Source organism: Lynx canadensis, chromosome C1 (genome assembly GCF_007474595.2).
Source record: "Lynx canadensis isolate LIC74 chromosome C1, mLynCan4.pri.v2, whole genome shotgun sequence".
NCBI lineage: Eukaryota > Metazoa > Chordata > Mammalia > Carnivora > Felidae > Lynx > Lynx canadensis.
Genome location: NC_044310.1, coordinates 176,892,367 through 176,918,473, shown reverse-complemented (window position 1 = coordinate 176,918,473; position 26,107 = coordinate 176,892,367). Strand labels below are relative to the sequence as shown.

General features: G+C 40.5%; 1 protein-coding gene and 1 long non-coding RNA gene across 5 annotated transcripts in view; one reads left to right on the top strand and one right to left on the bottom strand.

Moving 5' to 3' along the window:
* Window positions 1–1,310, bottom strand: part of MFSD6 (major facilitator superfamily domain containing 6) — a 78,569-nt gene extending 77,259 nt beyond the window's left edge. Inside the window, exon 1 of one of the 2 annotated variants that reach the window (XM_032594454.1) lies at window positions 988–1,310. The gene's annotated coding sequence lies outside the window, so the exon portion shown is untranslated. The remainder of the gene's footprint in view (window positions 1–987) is intronic. The other variant, XM_030326000.1, reaches the window with a different exon arrangement.
* On the top strand, window positions 671–14,991 carry LOC116738283. Of its 3 annotated transcripts, XR_004344030.1 has the most exons (4): window positions 678–867; window positions 3,179–3,398; window positions 12,754–12,928; window positions 14,956–14,991. It is a non-coding gene; the product is annotated as an uncharacterized LOC116738283 (long non-coding RNA). The 3 variants fall into 3 exon arrangements; XR_004344031.1 differs by lacking the exon at window positions 14,956–14,991 and having other exon boundaries at window positions 671–867; window positions 3,179–3,407; window positions 12,754–13,042; XR_004344029.1 differs by lacking the exon at window positions 14,956–14,991 and having other exon boundaries at window positions 676–867; window positions 12,754–13,039.
* The last annotated feature ends 11,116 nt before the right edge of the window (window positions 14,992–26,107 follow it).

Below are 26,107 nucleotides of genomic sequence, written 5' to 3'. Positions count from 1 at the left end.
GGTTTTTTTTCTGCTCCAGGAGCTCTGTAAGATGTTTACTAATATTTTTGGATGAAAAGGAAATGTTTGTGGCTGTGAATGTGTACGGGAGAGGCAAAATGCACCGTGTACCTGCCTTAAGGGTAATTAACCCACCGGTCTCTCTACGTGGGGAAGAGGTAGATGAAGGGGTAAGTTGCGTTTGAAATTTGTCAGTATCCTACTTAAATTTAACAGCGAGCTATGTAGGGAATAATAGGACCGAGAAAGGCTAGTAACCCCCATTAGCACCTCCAAGAGCTCTAGGGACATGTTACACCATGTTAGACTTCAGTTAAGTAAAGAAGCAGGAGGTGGTAGCAGGCCTGGGGTGGGGTGCGGGGGGGGGGGGGGGGCGGGGGAGGTATATTTTTGTAATTTTTCACCTGGGGAATCAGACGCTGTCAATTTCCTCCCCGCACACGGGCGGCCACGTTCTTTCACTGGGGCAGTCTGGAGGTTCTCGCCTCCTCCTTTCCCCCAAGGATGTTTATGGCAAGGGCGCCGGAGGGAGCGAGCGGAGAATGGCCTGGCCTTCGGGCCCAGCCCTCTGCCTGCACCCCCACCCCCACCCCTGCTGCTGCCTGCGCCCGGCTAGGGCTCCCTCCGGCAGCGCCTTTGTTTTCCCTACTCCAGTTACGTTTGCGGAAGTGCTGCCCGCGCCGGGCGCCGGGGGTGCCGGCTGCTGCCTCCCCAGCGCCCTATAAAGATGACAGCCGACACAGAAGCCGAGGGGAGGGAGGCTAGGAGGGAGGGAGGGAGCGACGGGCGAGCGGGACTGGGAACCGAGACACCCACACCTGCCCGCCCGGGAGCAGCGCCTCCGAGGCCCCCTTCCCCCGACAGCAGGTGTGCGCGCGCCGGAGGGGGGCTCTCCGCCTCAGGCCCGGCCCCGCAGGGGAAAGCTTGGGTGGGCTGCTGGGCCGCCCCGCCGAGCGCCCCCTCCCCGCGCACCGGGCCCCGACTCACCTGCTGCGGGCGGCGCTGGCGTTCAGCTGCGAGGGGCGCGGGAGCCATCTCCCCCCGGCGCGGGGCGGCGGCTCGGGGCGCCGGGGCGGCGGCTGTCGGGGCGTCGCGCACCATCGCGGGCGGGTCGCTGGTCCTCGGGGGCTGCGGCGGGCGGGGCGGCCGAGGGATGCGGGCCGATTGGGGCGACCCGCAGCGGCGCGAACCGAGCGCACCCTCCGGGGCGACCTTTCCCGCTCCTCCACGACCGGGTGCCTCCGCCGCTGGCTACCAGCTGGACCGCTTCAGGGCTGAGCGCCGAGCACCCGCCGCCAGGTGCAGCGCTCCGCCTCCTGCGGCGGCGGCGGATGCGTCGGCGGCTGCTCCTCCCGGCCTCCCGCCCGCCCGCCGGCCCCGGGGGACCCCCGGAACCAGCCTTGCCCGGGAAGCGCGCAGGGTGGGGAAAGCAGACGCAGGTTCAGCCCCGCACCCCAGCCGACCCCACCCCGCCCGGCTCCCTCCCCAGGCTAGTGATGCAGGCCTCGCTCCCGGGGGAGGGTGCGGGGAGGAGATGGCGGCCTGCTTGGGAATCTACATGCTTGGCGTTTATTGAGCGTATTAAGCGCAGACACAGTGCTGACGCTTTAGGGAGCTATCTCAGAGCCTTGGTCCCGAGCGTGGCAGACTGTCCTCAGTTGACCAGGGAGAGAGGAAGGGGGCAGGGGACTGGAGGCAAAAGGCGGGGTTTCTGGACTCGCGGGGGTAGGATACACCGGAGCTACATCAGCGTTTCAAATTGGGAAGGTGTTACCGAGTATCTGGCGCGTTGCTGAAGGAGGGTAACCGCGCGTGTCGCACTAAGAAGTAATGCAAAGTTGTATTTCTGGTTAGACCCGCTGGGAAGGTGGGGAGAGTGGAGTGGTTGTAAAAGTAGCATTCCCTCTGATAGTTTTTGTGAGCCGTGAGGGCTCTGGGGGTGCCACGTAGCGTTCGCAGGGAGCTTTGTCTTGTCCTGGCAATAAACAGCAACGATAATGGCAACTTACATTTATGAACATTTCTAATATATGAAACCTGTTTAAGGGCCATTTAACCTTACCATAGTCCTAAAGGTACAGATAGTACTATTACTTAGAAACTGATAAAACCGAGACTGAATTTCATGTGACCTATCCAAAATCACTAAATAAAAGGGAGAGAAGTCTTCTTTCATTTCCAGGATTTAACCACGAAATCTATTGATGAGAAATGATGAGAAACTTTGGGATTTGAGGTCCCTATTAGAGATAAATTAATGAAACAAAATTACGAATGCAAAGTCACTGTAGCCCTCCTGGACACCAGGAAGGGTTCTGAAGCTAAGCGACTTAGCCTCATGATAAATTAGTTGCAGTACTTTGCAGGAAAGCAAACAAAACAATTAAAGGCAGTGAATGCTGAAATTTCAAATGAAAGAGATTAGGTGGTTGTTAGAGAATGAGATATTGGGTCTAGCATGGCTTTAGACAGCTTCCTACTGCATTATTGGAAGGACAGCTCACAAAGTATCCAGTTGGTAGCTATCGTGATAGAATTACCATCCACTTCTGTCTAGCTATTAAAGAAGCAACCTTAAAAAGGGGAGAGAAAGTGAACAGATTCCACATCTAACACGTTCACGTTCTCTGCTCCATTGGAAGGAGGGGGAATGGAGAACAGGAACAAATTGTAGGAAAATAGGGTTCTTAAACCAAAGATGCTCAAAGGCAGGTCCATGTTGAAAAGTGAAGCCAAATCATCCTAGAGATGTAAGCTGGTGTTCTATTTCAAATAGGACAGGATAGCCTCAAGGGTCAGCAGAGCAGAAATCTTGTTTTCATTGGCCCTGTTTGGGCAGGATTTTTTTTTTCCTGGCAGCCCCTTCCCTTTTCAGTATAAGATGCACACATGCACCAAAGAAAAGTGATCTGCTACCCTTCATCTCCCTACCCCTGGGGTACCGAATGGGTGTGGTAGTTAGCTTCCAAGTGCACTGGGGGGTTATCCCAGAGGTCCCCGCACAGAAAGGTTCCCCAAATTAAGATGTTGATGTCACATGCTTTTTGAATCAGTTTACAATACAGGGTAAGAAACCAGGGGGAAAAGAGAGGGTACATTAACACACTTAGGATAGGGTACACTGAGGTGGTATGTTTTATGAAATGTGCCTCTCTCTCCCCTTCTCTCCTTGATTCAGCCTTCCTTGTGTGTTGGTGGGGTTACAAGGACCATCACTGAGGTGCAACAAGGGGACTTGACAGATAGGAGATGCCTGGTGCCAGAGCCAACATATGCTTTCTGTACTGAGGCACAGGAACCAGGTGCCTGGCCACCGTTCCTGCTCACCATTTATCCTGACCGGTAGCTGTGGCTTTTAACTGCATTTGTCAGGCAAAGAACAAGTGGAAGCCATGCAGGTATTACCAGTGAGTGGTGATTTTAGCCTTTTTAACCATTTTAATGTATTCCTAATATTGAGTGTCTCATGTGCTTCCTGAAGGTTTACTGCATCAAGAGTATTTGGTGCGTACTTGGACCTTCTATCCTTTCCTCTACGTTCAGTTCACATACATACTATGTACTTTCTCTCACAGACTATTTGCTTCTACTTCAGTTTTATATTTCCCCCTTATAATGTTTGTGTCTCCTATTTCCTTTGGCAGAATTATTATTCTTAAATAACAAAGCAAACATCACTATATGTGATAATAATAATAATAGCTAATACAGGACTTACCCTGATGCCAGGCACTTTCCATATATTCATTCATTTAATTCTTACAAGAGTCACATACAAGTAGCTACTGTTATTATCCCATTTTACAAATGAGAAAACTGGTGCCTGTAAAAGTTAAGTGACTTGACCAAGGTCACACCACTAAGTGGTGGAATCCACATGCAAACCAAGGTCATCCAGCTTCAGGGCCCCGGCTCTTAACCAGACCTTCACTCTTAGAAATATTTAGAAATACCTATATTCACATGTGGAGGGTTGGGGGTTTTACATACATACAAATGGTATCATCTGCTTTTCTCTGTCCACCTGTTAGCATCATTGGACACAACAGTAGTCCCCCTTATCAGCGGTTTTGCTTTCCTGAGTTTCCATTACCCGAGGTCTAACCAAGGTCTGGAAGCACATGATCCTTAATAGTAGCCTATGGTACGTTGCAACGCCTACATCGTTCACCTCACTCTGTCTCCTCACTTAGGCATTTTATCATCTCTCATCATCACAAGAAGGGTGAGTACCATCCAATATTTGAAAGAGACACCACATTCATATAACTTTTATTACAGTATACTGCTCTAATTGTTCTATTTTAGTATTGGTTAATGTTTTTTATCTCTTACTGTGCTTAATTTATGAATTAAACTTTATCACAAATTTGTATGCATCGGAAAAAACAGAGTATAGAGTTTGGTACTATCTGCGCTTTTTTTTTTTCACCACTTTTTTTTTAAGTTTATTTATTTTGAGAGAGAGGGAGAGTAAGGGAGAGAGAGAATCCTAAGCAGGCTGTGTGCTGTTAGCACAGAGCCAGATATGGGGCTCTGTCCCATGAACCGGGAGATCATGACCTGAGCCTAAATCAAGAGTCAGATGCTTAGTTGACTGAGCCACCCAGGGCCCCCATCTGTTTTTCAAGCATCCATTCAGGGTCTCAAAGTTTATCCCCTGTCGATAAGAGAGGACCTACTGCATTGACTATTCCCTCCTTGAAACTCTCCCTTCCTCTGATTTTTGTGACCCACATCCCCTGGGTTTTTCTTTTCCTCTTTAGCCACTCCCCTTTGTATACAATACCTGTCTTTTGTTCTAGGCCTTTCTTTCTTCTGTTTTTTTGTTTTTGTTTGTTTTTTCCCTGTGCTTGCTCTTCCCTATTCTTCTCTGGGGCAGCTTTTCTCCTGAGTGCCAGATCCATGTGGCCAGTTGTCCAGTAGGTTGTTTCACAGGCCCTGAGTCCCACATCAGCCCTTCGTTGGCTTCTGCCCCTCCCCACTCACTCTTACTTCTGGATTCCCAAATGGTCATCCACCCAGTTGTACAGGTGCCTCATACTTGACACCCCTTTCACCCTTACCCTCATACTCACTGTATTCGTTTCTTATTGCTGCGATACTAAATTACCACACACTTAGCAGATCAAAGCAACACAAATTTACTGTCTTATAGTCTAGAAGTCTGAAGTCCAAAATGGGTGTTACTGAGCTAAAATCAAGGTTGTCTTCAAGTGTCCTTCCATCTGTAGACTTTTACAGAAGAACCCTCGCTTTACCTTTGCAGATCTCAAGGTTGCTCACATTCCTTGGCTTGTGGAGGGGAGCCTTCCTTCCATCTTCAGAGCCCCCCACTCTAACTTCTGCTTCAGTTGTGACATTGCTTCCTGGCTCTGACCTTCTATGCCTCCTTCCTTTAAGGATCCTTGTGATGACACTGGGTTCATCCTGGTAAGCAGGATAGTCTTCTCCTATCAAGAGCCTTAACTTTTTGTTTTTTGAGTTTTTCTTTAAATTCCAGTTAGTTAACATACAGAGTAATATTAGCTTCAGGTTGTAGGATTTACTGATTTATCACTGGCATATAGCACCCAGTACAAGTGCCTCCTTATTACTTATCACCCATTTGGCCCATCCCCACCCACCTCCCTTCTTGGTAACCATCAGTTTCTTCTCTACAGTTAAGAGTCTATTTTAAGAGCCTTAACTTAATCACATCTGCAAATTCCTTTTGGCCTTGTAAGGTGACATATTCACAGGTTCCTGGGATGGAGGACGTTGGCATCCCTAGGGGGCAGTGACTTTGCCTGCCACACCCAGTCAACACCAAGCCCTCTGGAGACCATCTTTCAGAATATCTCAGGAATTTGTCTTCTGTTTTCTGTCCCTGTTTTAAGCTCATCCATGAGGTTCTCTCCTCTACCTATAATCACCATTTATTGGGCCTCTTTGCTTTAATGTGTGCTCTCATCCAATCAGTTTTCCTATTGCAACCCAAATAATGTTTAAAAACATCTGACCTATGTCACTTCTTTGCAGTCTCACGGTGCTGCGTATACCATGGGAGACCCACCATATTGTGTCAGGCCTCCTGGATGTGCTACCTGGATGTGCTACCAGCAGACCTTACTCCTCTACTTAAATCCCATCCAAAGTCCCTTGACTATAACAAAGAGATTCAAATTCTAGTAGTTAAATATGATTAAATTTTTTTTTCTCATGTAACATCTATAAGTAGGCAGGCCAAGGTTATTAGTGTGTCCCCCACCATCCATACAACACATGGATTCCCTACTCTCCAAGGTGACTCCTTTAGGTCCCACCATTCCCAGTACATGGGATGGGGAAGCATAAGCCCAGTCACTTTAAAAGGGAAGCCCCAGTGTTTTGTACACATTGTATCCATGCATTTCCCCTTGGCGGAAATGGTCACATATCTACAATCTAGGTGAAAAGGAGGGAAGTCTAGTTTAGCTGAGCAGCATATGCACAGCTAAATTCTATTACTACACAAAGAAATGGTAGTAGATTTGGGAAGTCAACGAGCAGTCTTGCACGGCAGGAAAACAGGTACTATGCAAAAGAAAAATGGAGAGTGTAATTTAGATTGGAGGATATGAAAGTCCTCTGAGGAAGGAGTAAACTAAGACCTGAGGAGAGGGCCGGGAAGAATTCTGGGCAGACCTTGCCCCACAGAATGGGCAACTCTGAGGCACAGCAAAGAGTTCAGCTTTGGTGTTTATAGCAGCACTTTCAACGATAGCCGAATTATGAGAAAGAGCCTAAAGTCCATCAACTGATGATGAATAAAGAAATTGTGATGTATAACACAATGGAATACTACTTGGCAATGAGAAAGAATGAAATATGGCCTTTGTAGCAACGTGGAATGGAACTGGAGAGTGTTATGCTAAGTGAAATAAGTCATACAGAGACACGACAGATACCATATGTTTTCACTCTTATGTGGATCCTGAGAAACTTAACAGAAGACCATGGGGGAGGGGAAGGAAAAAAAAAAGTTAGGGAGAGAGCCAAACCATAAGAGACTCTTAAAACTGAGAATAACTGAAGTTTACTGGGGAGTGGGAAGGAGGGGAGGATGGGTGATGGGCATTGAGGAGGGCACCTGTTGGGATGAGCACTGGGTGTTGTATGGAAACCAATTTGACAATAAATTTCATATTTAAAAAAAAAGTGAGTGGGGAAGCTAAAGGTAAATGTCAAGAGATTAGGTTGGAGAAGTTGGCAGAAGGCAGTTTAGGCAGAAACCTGTGCCTCCTGTTAAGCATTTGGATTTCAATTTACATTCAATGGGATCCATTGAGGGACATTTAAGAGGTCTGATTTGTACCTTTAAAAGATCCGGATAGTGGCTATTATGTGAAGAATGGGACTGAGAGGACAGAAGACGTGAGACTCATTTAGAAAACAGCCATTGGTTAGAAGAGAGATTAACATTAGCTTAGAGCTCAGAGTGGTAGCAATGGGCTGGAGAAAGTGGATGGATTTGAGACAGAGTGTTTGGAAATGTATCAGCACACTTGGTGAGTTTTGGGTGTGGGAGGCAAGGGAAAGGAGGCGGCAAGAATGACTCACAAGTTTCTGGCTCACGCAAACTGGGTGGATGGTGATAACCTTTACTGAGAGGGAGGAAGACTGTGGGAGGAGCGGGTTGAGGGAAGAAAAGAAGAGTTCACATTTTGGCATACTGCATTGAGATGCTTGTAAGACATGCAGGTTGGAACTGTGAAGTATGCAATTAAATATATGAGTCTAAAGCTCAAAAGAGAGGGCTGGACTCAGCAGGTATCAGCACTGAGGTGCTGTGTATAATCATGGGAATGAAGGGATCACCCGGAGAGAGAATATATGCGAGAATCTTTGGAAAAGTCAGTTGGTGTGGGAGGAGGGACAAAGAAGGATCAGCCATAGAAGGAGGAGGAAATTCAGAAGGGTATTGTCACTGAAGCCTAGAGAAGTTTTTTTTAAGCAGGATTGAGCAGATACCACTCCAGCTTCCTTCCTTCAGATGCCATATAATAAACATTATATCCCTGTAGACTAGGCTTTTTGCCCTTGAAGGGCTTCATGTACCTGGTGCCTTCTCTAATATGGCACTTACAAAATAGCATTTAATGACTTGTTTGTCTTCCATGGTGGACCATGAGCTCCTTAAAAACCGGGAACAACATGTCTTGTTCGAGAGTTGTATTATTTGTGTTAGCATAGTAACAGTCAACATATGGTGGTTCAAACACGATGAAAGTGTTTCCCTCCCTTATAAAGTTTACATAAATAGGTGGCTCAGTGGTGTTGGGGACCAGGAGGTTTATGTTCCTTTGATCTTATTGTTCTGTCACTTTCAACATAAAGCTCTCATCTCAAACTCCAACATGCCTTCTCCAACTCTTCCATCATATTCACATTCCAGTCATCGGGAAAGAGAAACAAGAAGGGGAAGCCATGTTCCTTTCTTTTAAGAACATGGCTAGAAGGTACATATTACACTTAAATCCCAGTGGCAGAACTCAGTGTTCAGCCATATCTAGCTGCAAGAAAGCCTGAGAAATATAGTCTTTAGTGGCATATGCACAGATTAAAATTCTATTACCATGACCAGTGGACAGAATAGATACTAGATGCAACTAGCAGCCCTCCCATACCCCTGTTACTGCATCACAGAAGCTGACTCATAGAATTGGCTTGTATGAGCATAGAGAAAGGTGGGAGGATAAACACCAAGCTTTGGAGATTGGCGGTCTCATGTGGGAGGAAACGGAAGGGCCATGGAGGGAGAGGTGATAAATATTTGTCAGATAAATGGATGATAATAAATGTATAAATTATAGGTGACAAGTGTGATGAGGTTGGTTCCTTTAGCTCCCATTGCCCACCATCCCTTCTTTCCTTGGCTTTGGCTTCATGGAGAAAGTGCTATTTATACTAGACTCAAAAGATGGCTGAGGTGCCTGGGTGGCTCGTTTGGTTGAGCGTCCAGCTCTTGGTTCTGGATCAGGTCATGATCTCATTGTTTCATAGTTTCAAGCCTTGTGTCGGGCTCTGTGATGGCAGTGCCTGCTTGGGATTCTCTCTTTCTCCATCTCTCTCTGCCTCTCCCCCCACTCTCACTGTCTCTCTCAAAAGGTAAATAATTTAACCCCACTTATCTATATGTCTGTATTTTTTTTTAAGTGGCCTAAAATATAAATAGGAAAGATGGCTAACTTCTAGAAATCCTTTATTCTGGTATCTTTTGCTTAATTCTCAGAATTTTCCAGGTGGGTAAGCATATCAACCTACAAATAATGATACTGTAGTCTCTTTTCCAATATTTATATCTGTTTTTGAAAATATATTACATTGACGAAACAATCATAAATACTCATGATGATCAATAGTTGTCCCTTGTGTTATTACTTTTTTTTACTATGAGGGCCCCTCTTGCTTCACTATTGAGAATAAGAACTAGCTAGTGCTTTGAGGTTATGTAATTTTTCATTAGGTTACTAAAATATCCCTCTGTGTATTTATCAAGTTTAAATAAGAGTTTATGACATAGTAAGAGTTTTTTTAAATTGTAATAGGTGTTTGAATGTAATTTTCTTCATGTATTTTCAAAGATGTTTTCTTGTCTGTTCACAGTCCAGTAGCACATCATCATCATATGTGTTTGTTAGACAATAATAAATTCACTATAGTGTACCATAAAGTTAAGCCCCAGATATACAAGGAAACATAAAATTCAGGTCTTTTCCATCAAGAGGCTTGTGATTTACTTACTAGCAGAGACATGGCTTAAAAAAGATTGATTATAGGGGCACCTGGGTGGCTCAGTCAGTTGACGCGACTGACTTCGGCTCAGGTCATGATCTCACAGTTTGTGAGTTCAAACCCTGCATTGGGCTCCATGCTGACAGCTCAGAGCCTGGAGCCTGCTTCTGATTCTGTGTCTCCCTCCCTCTCTCTGCCCCTCCCTCACTCATGCTCTGTCTCTCTCTGTCTCAGAAATAAATAACATTAAAAAAAAATCTAAAATAAAAGATTATTATAGGAGGTAGCATATCCTATGAGTGGCACACAGATTAACATTTCAAAAATATCACTTCCATCTTGTTCCTTTCCAATTAAGAAAAATTCATTAGATTTTTATGGCGTACTGCATAAAGTTCCAAATTTTCACCACCTTCAGTCAAACACTAAGTCTTGCCAATTTTATTTCCTTGTCATTTCTGTAACATGCTTCATCTTGCCCATCCCTACCTATACTACGCTAAGGTCTTCATGAAAAAGTTTCCAAAATGGCTTCCCTGTCTTGAGCCTTGAAAATCTGTCCAACACAAATCAAGGCACTAAATGTGGGTCACAGTTACATAATTTTTTTAAAGTATACTTATTTCTTAATCTTTTTAAAAAAATCATTATTTTTATTTATTTTTTGAGAGACTGGCATGCACACAAGCAGGGGAGGGAAGAGGTAGAGAGGAGAGAGAGAGAGAGGGAGGGAGGGAGGGAGGGAGGGGAGGGATGAGAACGAGAGAATCTTAGGCAGGCTCCACGCCCAGTGCAGAGCCTGATGCAGGGCTCAGTTTCATGACCTCGAGATCATGACCTGAGCTGAAATCAAGAGTTGGTTGTTTAACCACTTGAGCCACCCAGGTGCCCTTTATTTCTTATAATTTAAATCTTTTTCTTAGAGTATATGACCTGTAGAAGGTCATAAGGGTACAAATTCAATAAACCATAAGAGTAAAATTCAGTAATTTATAATAAATGTAATAAAAACTCTGTGTTATCACTACCACTAGCAGGAAATTGAATATTACCAACACCTCAAAAGGTCCCCCTGTAACCCTTACAAATTACTACCCCACCCTTCTCCCCAAAGGTAACCATCATTCTCATTTGTAATCGCACAGATTTGTTTTGCCTGTTTTAGAACTTTATATAAAAGGAATCAACGTATGTAGTCTTTTATATTTGATTTCTTTTGCTCAAAATTACATTGCTGTCTGTAGTTACTTCATTTCCAGTATACAAAGATGCCACATTATTTTTTTTATTCTTCAGTTGCTGGGCATTTGGATTATTTACATTCCTTCACAATTATAAATAATGCTGCTATGAACATTGCTGTACTTGTTTTTTGGTTCACATATATATGAATTTCTATCCTATATACCTAGAAGTGTAATTGCTAAATTATAGAATATGTAGGTTTTCACCTTTATTAGTTAGTACCAAAAAGATTCCCAAGGGGGTTGCAAGAATGTATACTCCTTGCCCTGACTTGGTATTTTCAGTCTTCTTTTTTTTTTTAACCTTTTATTTTGAGATAAATTTTGAAATAAATTTATACTTACAGGGAAATTATAAAAATAGAGAGCTCAACCAGCTTCCTCCAATGCTAGCATCTTACATAATGATAGTACAATGATCAAAACAAAGACACTGACATTGCTGAACCCTGATACAGATGCTATTTGGATCTCACTGGTCTTTCCACCAACATCCTTTTTCTGTTCCAGGATCAAATCCCGGATTGTACATAACACTTGTGTCTCCCTAGTCTCCTGCAATCTGTGATTGCTCCTCAATTTTCCCTGTTCCTTCCTTTACCTTGTTATTAGTACTAGGATACTAGTCAGGTAGTTTATAGAATGATTCTCAATTTAGTTTTACTGATACTTTCTCATGGTTAGAGTGAGGCCATATCTTTGGAGGAAGAATGTCACTGAGGTATGTGCCCTTCTCAGATCATATCAGGAAGCACACACATCCTATGATGTTAATCTTGATCCCTTGAGAAGGGTGATGTCTACTAGATTTCTCTCTTTCACTTTCTAATCAACAGTATTTGGAAGGAGACACTTTGATGCTTAATGCAAATATGCCATTTCCTCTTAAACCTTTGTTCATTCATTTTAACTTCCACTGGTTGTTCCTACTGGCAGCTTTTATTACTGTGATGTTCTAATGGAGATTTCCCATTTTCCTTATTACCTATACACTTATTAATTGGAGTTCTCTTGCAGAAAAAAGTTTTCCCTTCTTCTCCACTTATTTACTTATTTATTTATATCAGTATTGACTCATGGATATTTATTCTATTCTTTGACTTAAAATTCAATTTTTTCATTACTTATTTTCATTCTCAATTGTTCTGTATTTAGCCATTGGGTATTCTTTTCAGGTTGACTTCTGTGATTTTTTTCAGGGTGGAATTTGAGTATAATTTATTATTTACAGCAGAATTTTAAACATATAAATAACCATGAACTTTGGCAAAATATTTTCTAAAATCAGCCCTCACGTTAGTTGCTTCATAAACTTATTTTTTTAATTGTGGTAAAAAATGCATAACATAGAATTTACCATTGTAACTATTTTAAGCACATAGTTTGGTAGCATTAAGTGTGTTCACATTGTTGTGCGACCATCACCATCATCCATCTTTATAACTGTTTCATCTTCTGAAACTGAAACTACAAACATATTAAGCAATAACTTCCATCTTCTCCTTTCAGACTCTGGAACCCATCATTCTACTTTATGAATTTGACTACTCTAGGTACTTTATATAAGGGAAATCATACAGTGTTTGTCCTTTTGTGTCTGGCTGGGTTCACTTAGCATGATTTTCTCAGGGTTCATCCATGTTGTAGTGTGTGTTGAAATGTCTTTCCTTTATAAGGTTAACTAATATTCCATTTTAGTATATACCACATTGTGTTTATTTCTGTGCCTATTTATTTATTTATTTATTTTTAGGAGCTTCGGCATCACAAGATGCTCTAGACCCATCTCACGTATTCCAGCACTAGAACCAACTTCTCCAAAGAGCTGTCTTTTTGTTGAAGGATGGTGTTTAGAAACCAACTGATTGTGGCCATTATAACTGGGATATCACTGCTTCTAGGCCCTATCAGTGGACGGAGTAGGAAATGTATGTATGTTTATTAATCCATTTATCCATACATGTCTGCATTTATTTCTGTACCTGTCTAACTGCATATATAATTAAAAACAAAACAGCACATGAGTTCATACTGATACTTTCAATTCCAATCCAGCTTATTTATAACTATTTGTGCTTATTTATAACTTTCTTTGCCAGCGAGAAACCTGGCTTGCTTTATCTACAAGAGACTTACTTATTTATCCCAAATCAGTATGCGTGATTCAAATAGTTTAAGTAGTTTCACTAATACCCCAGAGAAGTAAGTTTACCAACTAGAGTACAGTGTGTGTGTGTGTGTGTTTTAATGTTTATTTATTTTTGAGGGAGAGAGAGAGACAGACAAAGAGACAGAGCACGAGGGTGGGGAGGGGTAAAGAGAGAAGGAGACACAGAATCCAAAGCAGTCTCCAGGCTTTGAGCTACCGCACAGAGCCTGATGCAGGGCTCAAGCTCACAGACCGTGAGATCATGACATAAGTCGAAGTTGGACACTTAACCAGCTGAGCCCCCAGGCGCCCTGAGCACAGTGTTTTGGAAATTTTTTGATTAGCCTTACAATATCCAGTTAAAACACTGTTTTCCAAAGCTCCTTAGGTCAGTTCCTTTCTTACTCAACCTTTCAACGTGGTTACTCCTGTATAACGCAATTAGATTAATTTGTAATGCAATTAGAATCACTTGCCAAAATGTTGCATTTTATCTTGAATTGCCCTCCCACATTCTATTTTTTATTTACATACAATAGGATTCATTAATTTTGGTGGATTGTTCTGTAGGTTTTTAAAAAGTGCAAAGAGTCATGTACCTATCAGCTCAGCAACGGAAAGAACAGTTCCATCACCTTAAAAATGCCCTTGTGCTATGTCACTTTGTACTTAACCCCCCTAACTCCTGGCAACCACTTATCCTAACAGTGCCTATAGATTGCCTTTTCTAGAATGTCATGTAAATGGAATCATACAAAATGTAACCTTTTAGGTCTGACTTCTTTCAGTTAGCAAATTCTGTTTAGGATCCACTGAATCAATCATTTATTCCTTTTATTGTTGAGTAGTGTTCCATTTCATCCACTCAGTGATTGAAGGATATCTGGGCTGTTTCCAGTTATTGGTTATTATTAATAAGACTTCTGTAGGGGCGCCTGGGTGGCGCAGTAGGTTAAGCGTCCGACTTCAGCCAGGTCACGATCTCACGGTCCGTGAGTTCGAGCCCCGCGTCAGGCTCTGGGCTGATGGCTCGGAGCCTGGAGCCTGTTTCCCATTCTGTGTCTCCCTCTCTCTCTGCCCCTCCCCCGTTCATGCTCTGTCTCTGTCTGTCCCAAAAATAAATAAAAACATTGAAAGAAAAAAAAAAATTTTTTAAAAAAAGACTTCTGTAAATGTGTGTATACACATTTTGTGTAAAGAAAGGCTTTCGGTTCACTCGAGTAAATACGTAAGAGTGGAGTTGCTGGGGCACGTGGGGCACATATTTAAGTTTATAAGAAATAGCCAGACCGTTTTCAGTGCAGCTGTAACATTGGCATTTTTTGCCAGCAGTACGTGGCAAGACTTTGCCAGCACTTGTCATTTACAATGTGTTTATTTTAACCCTTCTAATAGGTGTGCAGGGCATATCATTACGGTTTTCATTTGCCTTTCCCTACAACTAAAAATATTGTGCATCTTTACATATGCTTGTATTTCTCTTCTTTGGTAAAGTGTCAGATCTTTCACCCATTTTTTAAAAATTGAATACATTTAGGCAACTTTATTTTTATTTTATTTTATTTTTTTTTTTTAATTTTTTTTCAACGTTTATTTATTTTTGGGACAGAAAGAGACAGAGCATGAACGGGGGAGGGGCAGAGAGAGAGGGAGACACAGAATCGGAAGCAGGCTCCAGGCTCTGAGCCATCAGCCCAGAGCCTGACGCGGGGCTCGAACTCACGGACCGCGAGATCGTGACCTGGCTGAAGTCGGACGCTTAACCGACTGCGCCACCCAGGCGCCCCATATTTTATTTTATTTTAGAGAGAGCGAGCGAGCATGCAAGTAGAGAAGAGGGGCAAAGGGGAGAGACAGAGAGAGAAGAGAAGAGAAGAGAAGAGAAGAGAAGAGAAGAGAAGAGAAGAGAAGAGAAGAGAAGAATCCCAAGCAGGCTCCATGCTCAGTGCAGAGCCCCCATTGTGGGGCTTGATTCCAGGACCCTAGAATCATAACCTGAGCCAAAATCAAGAGTGGATGCTCAACTGACTGAGCCACTCAGGCACCCCTAGGCTACTTTTATTAAAATGAAAACAAACAAAAAAAAGGCTTTCTAAGTACCAGGCACTTTGCAATACATTAGTAAATTGGGAATGGGGATAGGATACAGAAATGAATTCAGAGGCATGGTATCTACCTTCAAGGAACCAATTGTCTAATGAGGGAGGCACTATATAAAGAAATCACTGTAATTATAAGCAGAAGAAGGTTTTGATTGCTACCACCTAGTTCCCAGGAACTAGGACCTATGACAGGGACTTAATATATACAGATGCTGATATATATGCACAAAGTCTAATTTTTACAACATTTTAAGGTAGTTACTACTATTCCCATTTTGCAGAAGAAAAAAGTGAGGTCGCCGATTTTAAACTCTCTAAGGTCACATAGCTAGATTGATGAGAACATGCTATCCGTTATATCTTGTTAGGTTTCTTTTGAGGCTTAGGAACATTTCTGTTGGAAAGTTTATTTAAAAGAAATAAATATTTCTTTTTTTAAAGTGAAGTATAATTGACCTACAATATCCTATTAGTTTCAGGTGTAGATCATACTCATTCAATATTTTTCTGCATTATGAAATGATCCCCATGATAAATTTAGTTACTGTCTGTTACCTTACAAAGCTATTACAATATTATAACTATATTCTTTACGGTGTAGATTATATCCTATGACTTATTTATTTTGTAAGTGGAAGTTTGTACCTCTTAATCCCCTGCACATGTATTACTGGCCCTTCCAATCCCCTTCCCTTCTGGTAACCAGTGGTATCCATGTTTGTGTATCTATGAGTCTATTTCTGTTTTGTTTTGTTTGTTCCTTAGTTTTTTAGATTCCACATATAAGTGATGTCATATAGTATTTCTCTTTCTCTGACTTATTTCACTTAGCATAATACCTTCTAGGTCCATCCTTGTTATCACAAATGGCGAGATTTCATTCTTTTTTATGGCTAATATTTCATTATATATATATTCACATTTTCTTTATCCATTTATCTATTAGTGGACACTTTCTCTTGCCCATTTTTATTGGGTTGTTTATATTCTTATTATTGAATTTTGAGAGTTCCTTATATATTCTGGATATAAGTCCTCTACCAGATACGTGATTTGCAAATGTTACTACAAGTCCATAGGTTGTCTTCTCATTCTTTTAACAGTGCCTTTTGCAGGGCAGAGTTTTTAATTTTTATAAAATCCAATTTATCAACTTTTTAATTTTATGGATTATACTTTTGGTGTCCTATCCAAAAAATCTTTGCCAAATCAATAAAATTAATGGTTGGTTCTTTGAAAAGATCAATAAAATTGATAATCTTCTAACCAAATAGAACAGGAGATAAAAAGAGAAGATACAAGTTACCAGTATAAAAAAAATGAGAGGGTATCATTACCAATCCTATTGAAAGGATAATAATATTATGAACAATTATATACTAATAAATTTGTCAACTTAAATACACAAATTTTTTCAAAGATATAAACTATCAAAGCTACTTGAACAAGAAATAGAGAACACAATTAGACATATATCTATTAAAGAAATTAAATTTGTACTTTAATACTTTCTCACAAAGAGAATTCTAGGCCTAGATGGTAAGTTTTACCAAAGGTTTAACTAAGAAATAATACCACTTCTATACAATTACTTCCAAAAATCGAAGAGGAGGGAACTCTTCCCAAATCAATTTATGAGGCTAAAATTACCGTGATCCTAAAACCAGACAAAAATATTATAAGAAAGTAAAACTACAGGCCAATATCCCTAACACAGATGCAAAAATTCTTAATGAAATTTTAACAAATTGCATCCAGCAATATATTAAAAATCACAACACACTCTGACCACTGGGGTTTATTCCAAGAATGCAAGGTTGGATCAATATTTAAAATCCAATCAATGTAATTCATTATGTGAGCAGAATAAAAAAGAAATGTGATTATCTCAACAGAACAAGCTGACAGACTCCAACAACTATTCAATTTAATAGTTCTATTTAATATAACGCTAGAAAAATAAAAAGCATGACAGTTGGAAAGAGAAAAAAGTAAAACGGTCTTTATTCATAGGTGACATGTTTGTCTATATAGAAAATTCTAAACAATCTATAATGAAAGAACTGAAAGAACTAATTAGTGAGAATATCCCGTTTGCAAGATAAAAAAATCAACTTAGGGGCGCCTGGGTGGCTTGGTCGGTTAAGCGTCTGACTTTGGCTCAGGTCATGATCTCATGGTCCGTGAGTTCGAGCCCCGCGTCGGGCTCTGTGCTGACGGCTCAGAGCCTGGAGCCTGTTTCAGATTCTGTGTCTCCCTCTCTCTCTGCCCCTCCCCCATTCATGCTCTGTCTCTCTCTGTCTCAAAAATAAATAAACGTTAAAAAAAAAATTAAGAGAAAAAAATCAATTTAAAAATGAATCATATTTTCCTGTATGAGCAGTGAATGACAAGTAATTTACATTTATGAGATAATACCATTTATATGACATCAAAAATATAAAATACTTATTTTTGACCTGTTAAAAACTTTTTGTTAAAAAACTTTTTAGTGTTAAAGATTACAACACATTTCTGAGAGAAATTAAAGAAAATCTAAATGAATGGAAGTAATCAACCATAATACTGGATTAGAGTCAGTATTCTTAAGATGTCAGTTCTCCCCTCATCTACAGATTAAACACAACTCCAGTCAAAATCTCCACAAGCTTTTTTGTAGGAATTGACAAACTGATTCTAAATTTACACAGGTGTGAAGGATCTAGTATGCAGAACAACTGTGAAAAAGAACAAAGTTGGAGACTTATACTATCTAATTTCCAAACTTATTATAAACCTACAGTAATCAAGACAGTGTGGTATTGGTATAAAGATAATGAAGAGACAAATGGGACAGAATGGAGAGTCCAGAAAGAGACACACACACATATACAATTGATTTTCAATGAAGCTACCAAGGTGATTCTATAGAGAAAGGAAAATGTTTCCAACACAGGTGCTGGAACAATTGATTATCCACATTTAAAAAGTGCTCCTGGCTTGCTCAGTCAGCGGAGCACGTGACTTTTGATCTTTGAGTTGTGAGTTCAAGCCCCACGTTGGGCATGGAACCTACTTAAAAAAAACAAAAGTAAAAATAAAAAAAATAAAAAGTGGGCCTCAACTTTACCTCATACCCCCTATAAAATTAACTCAAAATCAATTATTTACCTAAATATAATAGATAAAACCATAAAACTTCCAGAGGAAAACTTCATTTACATTTAATTTGGCAACTTTCCTTAAGTGTAATATTAAAAATACAAACTAAAAAATAATAAATTGGACTTTATCAAAATTAAGAACTTTTGCTCTCCAAAACACAATGTTCTAAAAATGAAAAGGGAAGGCATAGGATAGGGGAGATATTTTCAAACATATATCCAACACATGACTTGCACCTAGAATATGTAAGAACTCTCACAACTCAACAATATCAAGACAAACAATCCAATTTAAAAATGAGCAAAATATTTCAAATATACTTTATCATGGAAAATATGTCAATGGCAAATAAGCACATGAAAAGGTGCTCAATATCGTTAGCTGCTAATCTTTTTTTTTTTAATGTTAATTTTTGTATTTTGAGAGACAGCGTGCACACAGATGGGGCAGAGAGAGAGGGAGAGAGAGAATCCCAAGCAGGTTTTGTGCTGTCAGCACAGAGCCCAATGTGGGGCTCCATCTCAAGAACTGCAAGATCATGACCTGAACAGAAATAAAAAGTCAGACACTTAACCAACTGGGCCACCCAGGTGCCCACTTAGCGCAATCTTTGAACTGGGTACAATTTTGCCTCTACACCCCAGAGACATTTGGCAACGTCTGGAGACATTTTTGATGGTCACAACTGGGTTCAAGGGTACTACTGGCATGTAGTGAGTAGAGGCCAGGGATGCACAGGACAGGCCCCCACACAAAGAATTATTTGGTCTAAGATGTCAATAGTAGTAAGGTTGAGAAACTCTGCATTAGAGAAATGCAAATCAAAAACTCAGTGATATACCAGTATCCGTGTAATAGAATAAGTAAACAAATAAATAAATGGTAAGTTAAAAGACTGGACATACCAAGTATTGAAGGGAATGTGGAGTAAGCAGAACCTCACACAGAGCTGGTAGGAATACAAAATAGTTAAACCACTTTGAAAAATAATTTGGGGGCACCTGGGTGGCTCAGTCAGTTGAGTGACAGACTTTGGCTCAGGTCATGATCTGAGGGTTTGTGAGTTCAAGCCCCACGTCCGGCTGTGTGCTGACAGCCCGGAGCCTGGAGCCTGCTTTGGATTCTGTGTCTCCCTCTCTTTCTGGCCCTCCTCTTCTCATGCTCTGTCACTGTCTCTGTCTCTCAAAAATAAATAAACGTTAAAAAAATTAAAAAAAAAGAAAAAAGATAATTTGGCAGTTTCTTTAAAAGTTAATCATAAACCTACTCCAGCTATTCTATTCCTAGGTATTTCTCCAAGAGAAATGAAGACATATGTTCACATAATGACTTATACATGAATGTACATAGCAGCTTTATTTGTAACAGCCAAGAACTGGAAACAACCTAAATGTTCATCAGTACGAGAACAGATAAACAAATTGTGGTTTATTCATACAATGGAATACTACTCAGCAGTAAAAAGAAACAACTACTGATATATGCATTAATAAATATATAAACATATATGGATGAATATCAAAAATAATTATCTTGAGTGAAAGAAGCCAGACACCCCTCCAAAAAAGGAGAGTCCAGTAGAGCTCCATTTATAAAAACTAAAAAATGCCAACTGACCTATAGGAACAGAAAGCAGATCCGTGGTTGCCTGGGAATGGAAGTGAGAGAGGAAGGAAGGGAAGAATTATAAAGGGGCATGAAGAAAAGTTGGAGGATGATGGATATGTTCATTATCTTAATTGTGGTGACGGCTTTAGGAGTGGTTTACAAAAACTTATCAAATTGTACACTTTAAATATATGCAGTTTATTGCATATCATTTATACCTTTGCAAAGCTGTGGAGGCAGGGAGGCTGTGACTCATGTTCTGTGTGAACGAGTAAAATCACCCCTTTCCTCCTGGCCACTACAGACTGGACCACAGTCCAGTCTTATTTTATAAGCCCAGTGCAACTCTGCAATACTGGACTGAAAGGGAGTCGACGCCTCAGGGTATTCATGACTTAAAACTCTGTCCAAGAGGAGTGCCCCAGATTGGTTGCTTCCAAAGGACTCGAGATATTATACAAGAAATTAGGAAACTTCCCTTCCTTGCTATATAAAGTTACCATTTATTTTTAGAATAAACTCTCATTACTAAGGCTAATCTGTGCATGTTAAGGAGCCAGAAAAGTACACCTACTCATAATCATCCTCCATATGCTTGCTGAAGTGTTCTTCCAGAACTTCTAGCCAATGCAGTAAGAAAATAAAAGATGAGCTATACATATTGGAAAGGAAGAAATGAAATTGTTTTGTGTATACTATTTGATTATATATCTAGAAAATTCAGGGGAATCAAACTGAAGAATTATTAGAGCTAAAAAATAGGTTGTTATGTAATATGGCAAGGTATAAAATTGATATACAGAATTCACTATTTCCTAAATACCATTTAAAGAATAAACACCATAGTATGGGGGGGAGAGGGGGGAATGACACCATTCAGAACAACAAGAAAATTCTCACTATCTTGGTCACTTTCTCTGAACATTTTCTAGTTCTGTATCCTTCACATAGTGTTATCTTGGGTATCAACTGGAATGTATTTATAATCCTAAAGCCTTTCTAGAGAAGCTGTTGCTGTGATATCCAAAGTGTCATCATTTCCTCTTGATTCATTGTAATGCCTCCATTTGTATTTCACTCAGCAGATCAGTTGAAAACAATGTTCTGCATGCCACAGACCATAGCCCAATCCATCATACCATTTGGTTGTCTAGGAGTTTACTAATGAGTTAATTTATATAAAATGATCCTTCTTCATATTGAATATTTTTCTATATGATGGTGGACTTACTATAATTCAGGAGAGCTGTGTAGGTAAAACAGTATGTTTGTAATTATAGACTTAAATTAAAAAGACAACAACAGAAGTGCCTGGATGGCTCAATCGGTTAAGTGTCCAACTTTGACTCAGGTCATGATCTCATGGTTCGTGAGTTAGAGCCCCACATTGGCCTCTGCACTGACAGGAGCCTGCTTGGGGTTCTCTCCCTCTCCCACTCTCACTGTCCCTCTGCACGCCAAATAAATAAATAAACTTAAAAAAACATAAAAAGACAACAACAAAGAAACACATATTTGTATACTCACCAACTTGCACTAAAATAGAATTTAAAACTTTTGCTATATGGTATTTTAGAATATATGTCAAAACAAAAGTATGAAATAATTAAACTATTCTGAATGATTTAAAATCAAATAGTATTTTTGTTTCTGTTGATTTTTGCTTTTATTTTTTAAGTTTTTTTAAAAAAATTCCAGTTAGTTAGGGGCATCTGGGTGGCTCAGTCAGTTGAGTGTCTGAGTGTCTGACTTCAGTTCAGGTCATGATCTAGCGGTTTGTGAGTTCGAGCCCCGCGTCGGGCTCTGTGCTGACAGCTCAGAGCCTGGAGCCTGCTTCAGATTCTGTGTCTCTCTCTCTCTCTCTGCCCCTCCCCCCCTCATGCTCTGTCTCTCTCTGTCTCAGAAATAAATAAACCTTAAAAAAATTAAAACAAAAATTCCAGTTAGTTAATATACAGTGTAATATTAGTTTCAGATGTGTAATATAGTGATTCAGTACTTCATACAACACCTGGTGCTCATCACAACTGTACTCTTTTTTTTTTTTTTGAAGTTTATTCATTTTTGAGAGGAAGAGAATAAGTGTGAGCAGGAGAGGGGCAGAGAGAGAGAGACACACAGAGTCCGAAGCAGTCTCCAGGCTCTGAGCTGTCAGCACAGAGCCTGACACAGGGCTTGAACTCATGAACTGTGAGATCATTACCTGAGCCGAGGTCAGATGCTTAACTGCTTAACTGACTGAGCCCACCCAGTGCCCCACAAAAAGTGTACTCCTTAATCCCCTCACCTATTTCACCCAGATATCTCCCCACCAACCTCCCTTCTGGTAACCCTCAGTTTGTTCTCTATTGTTGAGTCTGTTTCTCGGTTTGCCTCTTTCTTTTTATTTTCTCTTTGCTTGTTTGTTTTGTTTCTTAAATTCCACATATGAGTGAAATCATATGGTATTTGTCTTTCTCTGACTGGCTTATTTCGCTTAGCATAATACTCTCTAGCTCCATCCATGCAATTGCAAATGGCAATACTTTTTTATGGCAATATATATATATATATATATATATATATATGCCACATCTTCTTTATCCATTCATCTATCGATAGGCACTTGGGCTGTTTCCATAGTGGACACTTGAACTTGAGCTCTTTTCCATACTTTGGCTGTTGTGGATAATGCTGCTATAAACATAGGGGTGCATGTTCCCTTTGAGTGGTGTTTGTATATTCTTTGGGTAAATACCGAGTAGTGCAATTGCTGCATTGTAGGGTAGTTCTATTTTTAACTTTTTGAGGAACCTCCATACTGTTTTCCAAAGTGGCTGCACCAGTTTGCATTTCCACCAACAGTGCAAGAGAGTTCCTTTTCCTCCACATCCTTGGCAACACCTGTTGTTTCTTGTTTTGAGGTTTTGTTTCATTTTGTTTTTGGATAGGCTTCATGCCTGATGCAGAGCCCAACACAGGGCTTGAACTCACAACCCTGAGATCAATACCCAAGCTGAGATCAAGAGTTGGACACTCAACTGACTGAGCCACCCAGGCACCTCTCGTGTTTTTTATTTTAGCCATTCTGACAGGTGTGAGGTGATATCTCATTGTAGTTTTGAATTGTGTTTCCCTGATGATCAGTGATATGGAGCATCTTTTTTTAATGTTTATTTATTTATTTTAAGAGAGAGAGAGAAAGAGAGACAGAGTGTGAGTGGGAGAGGGGCAGAGAGAGAGGAAGACACAGAATTGGAAGCAGACTCCAGGCTCTGAACTGTCAGACACAGGCCTCAAACTCACAAACTGTGAGATCATGACTTGAGCCAAAGTCAGACACCCAACCGACTGAGCCACCCAGATGCCCCTTGAGCATCTTTTATTGTGTCTGTTGGCCATCTGGATGTCTTTTTGGAAAAATGTCTATTCATGTCTTCTGCCCATTTTTAATTGGATTATTTATTTTTTGGCTGTTAAGTTTCATAAGTTCTTTATATATTTTGGATTATAACCCTTTATCAGATATGTCATTTGCAAATATCTTCTCCCTTTCCATAGGTTGCCTTTTAGTTCTGTTGTATTTATTATTAAAAACATCCCAACTGTTCACTCTGGGACCCTAAGGCCTGAGGACACTGAATTCCCTCACTGTATGTAGATAACTGAACCTCTATTGTTATAAGAGTCTCTTATATAAAATGAATGAACTTGGAATTGGTCATCTTTAAGGTCTCTTTATATACACATTGTTGTGATTCCCTGTAGTCTGTACATATCAAGTGTTTTCATCTCTGCTTTAAAAAAAATATGCAGTAAACAATGTTTCTCTTTAAAACAAAAGGCCTGGGAGGTAAACAAGTTTTTTTGTCGCTGTTGTTGAAAATTTTATTGGAATAAATATTGTTAAAATGTCAATACTACCCAAAGCTATCTACACATTCAGTGCAATCCCAATCAAAATTGCACCAGCATTCTTCTCGAAGCTAGAACAAGCAATCCTAAAATTCATATGGAACCACAAAAGGCCCCGAATAGCCAAAGTAATTTTGAAGAAGAAGACCAAAGCAGGAGGCATCACAATCCCAGACTTTAGCCTCTACTACAAAGCTGTAATCATCAAGACAGCATGGTATTGGCACAAAAACAGACACATAGACCAATGGAATAGAATAGAAAGCCCAGAACTAGACCCACAAAAGTATGGCCAACTAATCTTTGACAAAGCAGGAAAGAATATCCAATGGAAAAAAAAGATACTCTCTTTAACAAATGGTGCTGGGAGAACTGGACAGCAACATGCAGAAGAATGAAACTAGACCACTTTCTTACACCATTCACAAAAATAAACTCAAAATGGATGAAGGACCTGAATGTGAGACAGGAAACCATCGAAACCTTAGAGGAGAAAGCAGGAAAACACCTCTCTGACCTCAGCCATAGCAATCTCTTACTTGACACATCCCCAAAGGCAAAGGAAGTAAAAGCAAAAATGAACTACTGGGACCTTATGAAGATAAAAAGCTTCTGCACAGCAAAGGAAACAACCAACAAAACTAAAAGGCAACCAACAGAATGAGAAAAGATATTTGCAAATGACATATCGGACAAAGGGCTAGTATCCAAAATCTATAAAGAGCTCACCAAACTCCACACCCGGAAAACAAACAACTCGGTGAAGAAATGGGCAGAAAACATGAATAGACACTTCTCTAAAGAAGACATCCGGATGGCCAACAGGCATATGAAAAGATGCTCAATGTCGCTCCTTATCAGGGAAATACGAATCAAAACCACACTCAGATATCACCTCACGCCACTCAGAGTGGCCAAAATGAACAAATCAGGAGACTATAGATGCTGGAGAGGATGTGGAGAAACAGGAACCCTCTTGCACTGTTGGTGGGAATGCAAATTGGTGCAGCCGCTCTGGAAAACAGTGTGGAGGTTCCTCAGAAAATTAAAAATAGACCTACCCTATGACCCAGCAATAGCACTGCTAGGAATTAACCCAAGGGATACAGGAGTACTGCTGCATAGGGGCGCTTGTACCCCAATGTTTATAGCAGCACTCTCAACAATAGCCAAATTGTGGGAAGAGCCTAAATGTCCATCAACTGATGAATGGATAAAGAAATTGTGGTTTATATACACAATGGAATACTACGTGGCAATGAGAAAGAATGAAATATGGCCCTTTGTAGCAACGTGGATGGAACTGGAGAGTGTGATGCTAAGTGAAATAAGCCATACAGAGAAAGACAGATACCATATGTTTTCACTCTTATGTGGATCCTGAGAAACTTAACAGAAACCCATGGGGGAGGGGAAGAAAAAAAAAAGAGGTTAGAGTGGGAGAGAGCCAAAGCATAAGAGACTCTTAAAAACTGAGAACAAACTGAGGGTTGATGGGGGGTGGGAGGGAGGGGAGGGTGGGTGATGGGTATTGAAGAGGGCATCTTTTGGGATGAGCACTGGGTATTGTATGGAAATCAATTTGACAATAAATTTCATATATTAAAATAAATAAATAAATAAATAACCCCCCAAAAAATACATTGAAAATTTTATTGTAATATCACTAGTCTTCTGTGTATCCTATATTGAAAATATTATGACATGGCACATAGAGAATGTAAAAGGAATCATAATTCCATCTATTGTCACTTAACTAGATTGGAATTTGACTCTACTAAATTTAATATTGCTAAGGGGTGCCTGGGTGGCTTAGTTGGTTAAGCTTCCGACTTCGGCTCAGGTCATGATCTCACGGTTCGTGGGTTCGAGCCCGGCGTTGGGCTCTGTGCTGACAGCTCAGAGCCTGGAGCCTGCTTCAGATTCTGTCTCTGTCTTTCTCTGCCTCTCCCCACTCACGCTCTGTCTCTGTCTCTCAAAAATAAATAAAATGTTTAAAAAGAAATAAAAAAACTTTAATACTGCTAAAATAAAATAGGAGTAAAGTTTACATCCTTAAATACCAGGTCATCATTTTTATCACTGACAATAAGTAATGAAATACCAATTGTTAAAAGTTTTCTTTTTAAGTTTTTATTTTTACTTATTTTGAGAGACAGAGAGAGACAGAGTGCATGTGAGTGAGGAAGGAGAAGAGAGAAAGGGCAAGA